Source organism: Panicum virgatum, chromosome 8K (genome assembly GCF_016808335.1).
Source record: "Panicum virgatum strain AP13 chromosome 8K, P.virgatum_v5, whole genome shotgun sequence".
In the NCBI taxonomy this organism is placed as follows: Eukaryota; Viridiplantae; Streptophyta; class Magnoliopsida; order Poales; family Poaceae; genus Panicum; species Panicum virgatum.
In genome coordinates this window covers 18445874-18450537 of record NC_053143.1, presented here as the reverse complement: position 1 = coordinate 18450537, position 4664 = coordinate 18445874, and positions in this window count along the sequence as shown.

The window sequence follows — 4664 nt, the reverse complement described above, 5'->3', positions numbered from 1 at the left end:
ACCAATCGGGATAAAAAAAAGTTTTTTTCATTTCCTATTTTAATTTCCATTCATTTCTATTATATTTCTGTTTTTGAATTTACATATTGTTCCACAGTACTCCTATACATCGGTACATGTTTGAGCTAAGTATGAAACCTACTAACATGCATACAAAAATTCATTTGAGTACAAAGTGAAACATGCTTACATATACATGTATATGTAATTACAAAGTGCAATAGAGTTGTATACACTACTATAAAAATCCTAATCGAGCCGAACAAAAACAATTAATCGAGGCATTTTTTTGCAACCGCATCGGATGAAAGGTCATGGTAAGTAACCTATTTTTCAAGGAGGTTTGCTGCGCACCTCAATTAATCAAATAAAAAAAGAAAAGAAAAGAAAAAGTCTGTCGATGAGCCCACTGAGCCCATCCACGTGCCCTCCAAGCCCATCGATGGGTCCAGAGCTGCTACGTCGGCTGCCCGCAGCGCATCCCGCTGCACCGGTCGCCCGCCGCCGTCCGCCACGTCCTGCCGCCTACCATGTCCCACTAACCCGCCGCACGCACGCACTGCGTGTAAATGCACGTGCGCGGTCACGAGGATTCGAACCCATGACCTCTGGCCTCATGCGTAGCTTTCTGTCCACCCACCTATGCATCATATGTGACTAGGTGGGAGATGCATTCCTTTTAAAGTAACCCGTGGAGGACCATTTAGCACCGAGCCAAGATACCGGCCGGTAATAGAATGCGACATTTATTACTGGCCAGTGTCTTGGCCCTGCTAAAAATGGCTCTGGAGCCTTTCAAATTTGGAACAGGTACTAAAATGGTTCTGGGGCAACTTTTGTGCCGGACGAAAAGTTAACCGGTACTAACCGAAGGGATGGAAGCCCGTGCTTCTAGCAGTGGTGTGAGCATCTCAGGGTATAAGGAAGATATAGAACTGATCCTGACGTGTAACAGACTACTCTTTATTAGGGATAGATGTACATGTGTCATATTATTTTTGCATATATCTAACACTTGCTTACTATCTCCATGGATTCTCATTAATTGCAGGACAATCCACCATGAAACGAGGAGCAACTCCATGAGAAAAAACTTCTAGAAGTAGTAGCCAATTTATGTCGTTTCATTAGACATGAAGTGATCAATCCATGGGGTACATTTTTTTAATAAAGACCACAAATTAGCAATGGAGACTAAATATCATGGTCTTCATGAGTGGGAGAACCAGTAGCACCATGCCTCCACTAGTAGAGATGGTAAATAGGAGCAAAACATGCGTTCGAGCTTCAATTCTAATGATTTACTATAATTATGCTCTATAATAATATATATAAATAATTATTTATATTTGTGAAACATGCTCCATGTCCATCACTATGATATTCGATTACAAACTAGCTTGATAGATCAAAACTGGTGGGAACTTAAATATTTAAAAATAATAGGAAATAGAATAAAATATTTCAAATCGGTAAATTTTTTTGGTAGGAACCCATTTGCAGGGGCGGGTCACCCCCTCACCCGCCGCTGGACATGCATTTTCAGGGGTAGGAGAGGGCGGGGTGAGAATGAATTTTCAGTGGCGGGTATGTTACCCGCCACCCCTAACAACAAAATTAGCTTTGAAAAGCAGGGACGAGTACGGCAGGTGCCTTCATATAAAAATAGGTTTTAACCTACCCCTACAAACTCTTCTCCATGCCAACGGGTGGGAACTAATTTCCCCCTCTTTTGGTACCGGGTGAATTTCACCACCCGGTATCAAAGGGGTTGGTTTGGTTCCCACCCTTCCATTTTTCTTTCATTTTTTTGTTGTGTTTTTCCTTTTGAGATAGTCTTTTAGTTCCATAAAATATTCAGATATGGGGTCAAAAGTTCACCGAAAAAATTATGAATGTTTTATTCTTTATATCTAAGAAGGGAAAATATATTCCTTTAGTTTTATATTCTATAAAAAATCCAATATGATTTTATAAAATTAACAAAAAAATATTTCTGTTGAGAATTTCCAGCCGAATTAAATTTTGTTTTCATGTGTCACCATAAATCTTAGTCTTCCGAAGTCTCTTTTTAAAATAACTCTGCGTACCATGTTAGCCATGTTGTTCAACGCGATCGGCCTTGTTAGCCCTGTGGCCCTCCCATCTATACAACACCGACCTAGTAGCTCTCATGACAGCTATGATTTAATTATAATGGCCCATGCGACTGTCTAAACCCACGATGGTCATGCATTTCCATGACAAGCGGCAGCAACCAGCAGCGCCACGGTTTGTAGCAGCTAGCAATCAGGCTTGTTGCGCCTTTCAATCCATCTAATGCAACATGCATGAGATAAACCCCACCTAGATGCCCAAAATGGCCTAAATATGATGGGAAACCCATTAACCCACACCCCCTAAATCTGAATTATTGTCATTCTCAGAGACACATATGATGCAGCAAGATACTGGGACGATAGAACTTTTCTCGGTTCTTTCTATCAACTTATTTTGTGGACCCAAATTTAGTTCTATATTTTCTTCGGTTACTCACAAATCGAAATCGCTTACTCCTCGACTCAATACATAAAACAATATGTGAGCATCAATCCACATGTCAACCAAGAACTAACAGGTACAGATAGTCAAAAGTGACATTTAATGAGCTGATCTGGTTGATTCTGAGTCATCAGGTTATGAGCATTACATTATGACCTTGGAGTTGTATGCAAGAAGATCTGGTCTTGCATAACAAAACACAGCCCATTGAATAGATATAGATAATCTTTCAAAAAAAAATTGAATAGATATATAGATCTGGTTAGGCAGAGCCACATCAGCAAAATGAAGGGGCGAAGAGTGTTTGTATCCGAGTGCTAATGCCAAAAAGTGTTAGATTTTAATTAGCACAGCCCATTTTATACAGGATGGCTAATATGGCGGGTTAAACTTTTGGCTAGACTCAAAAACTTTAGCAAGCATATGAGTACTAATAGGTGCTAAATTTTAGCATTCAATTTTAGCACATCCAAACATGCCTGAAATCATACAATGATGCATGTCAATCGGGGTGACAGACTCACAGCAGATTAATTTCATGTGAATAACAACGCACCCAATGCAACTGCTAGGACATGACGGACTATGCATTGCACCACCATAGCCAAATAGCCAACCTCATGTACTTGTGCCTTTGCTTCTTGTGGATTGTTAATACACATCTTCCACCTTACTTGATTCGTAACACGGGCTTCATTTTTATGATATATTTTTCTTTTTAGAACATATTCACTACTACAAAAATGATTTATATCAAGATCTTGATTTTTTAGGGGCAGATCAAAATGTACCCGTTGCTAGCATTTAACCCGCCCCTAAAAATGTATTTTTAGCGACGGGTGACGCTAGCACCCGCCCCTACAAATTTTGAAAGGAGGGAGCGGGGAGGCACCCATCCCCTCTGCTCATATCTTTTCCTATCTCATCCCTCCCCGTCCAACCATCCAACCATCCAAACCTTATCCTCAACTCTCTCTCTCTCTCTCTCTCTCTCTCTCTCTCTCTCTCTCTCTCTCTCTCTCTCTCTCTCTCAGTCTCTCTCTCTCTCTCCTAACGCCGCCCATTGAGTAGATATCTAGATCTGATTGAAGGAGGAGCCACATCGGTTAAAATGAAGGGGGAGAGGGTTTTTGGATCTAAGTGCTAATGCCCAAAAGCAATAGATTTTAATTAGCACAGCCCATCCAATATAGGATTACTAATTGGGTGGGCTAAACTTTTGCCTAGACTCAGAAACTTTAGCAGGGATATGAATACTAATAGGTGTTAAAGTTCAGAATTCTGCTTTAGCATATCCAAACATGCCCCAATTCATACAATGATGCATGTCAACCGTGGTCACAACAGATTTATTTTATGTGAACAATATTGTACCCAACGTACTGCTAGGACATGCTGGACTAGCATTGCACCACCATATCAAAAATAGCCAACCTCATATAATTGGGTGGGCTAAACTTTAAGTTCTTTATTTTCTTCTATTACTCACGAATCGAAATCGCTTACTCCTCAACTCAATACATAAAACAATATGTGAGCATCAATCCACATGTCAACCAAGGACTAACAGGTACAGATAGTCAGAAGTGACATTTAATGAGCTGATCTGGTTGATTCGAGTCATCAGGTTATGAGCATTACATTCTGAACTTGGAGTTGTATGCAGGAAGAGCTGGTCTTGCATAACAAAACACAGCCCATTGAATAGATATATAGACCTGGTTGATGGGCAGAGCCACATCGGGAAAATGAAGGGGCCGAGGGTGTTTAGATCCGAGTGCTATTGCCAAAAAGTGTTAGATTTTAATTAGCACAGGACATTTTAAACAGGATTGCTAATGTGGTGGACTATACTTTTGGCTGGACTCAAAAACTTTAGCAGGCATATGAGTACTAATATGTGCTAAAGTTTAGCACTCAACTTTAGCACATCCAAACATGTCCGAATTTTTCTACAATGATGCATGTCAATCGGGGTCACAACAGATTGATATCATGCGAATAATATTGCACCCAACGCAACTGCTAGGACATACCGGACTATGCATTATACCACCATATCAAAATAGCCAACCTCATGTACTTTGCCTTTGCTTCTTGTGGATTGTTATTACACGTACATC